We start from the raw sequence: 262 nt of genomic DNA on the forward strand, positions 1-262 counted from the left end.
CGAGCCGGGGGGGATGCGGCAAAGGGTCACACACCCACCTCCCAGGGCTCTGGGTTTGGGCTCCGGGTTTGGGGTCGCTGCAGCTTCGGGCTGCGCGAGGGACGGGGGGTTGGTGCTTTTTTTGGGGTGCTCGACTCCGTTTTTGCAATAAAAAAGAGGGGAGGTGGGGGTTGTTCTTCGCCGGAAGGGTTGTCCAGGGCTGTGCCAGGCTGCCCAGGGCAGTGGTGGAGTCCCCATCCCTTGGAGGGGTTTCCCAGCCGTG

Source organism: Merops nubicus, unplaced genomic scaffold, assembly GCF_000691845.1.
Source record: "Merops nubicus isolate BGI_N331 unplaced genomic scaffold, ASM69184v1 scaffold30702, whole genome shotgun sequence".
NCBI lineage: Eukaryota > Metazoa > Chordata > Aves > Coraciiformes > Meropidae > Merops > Merops nubicus.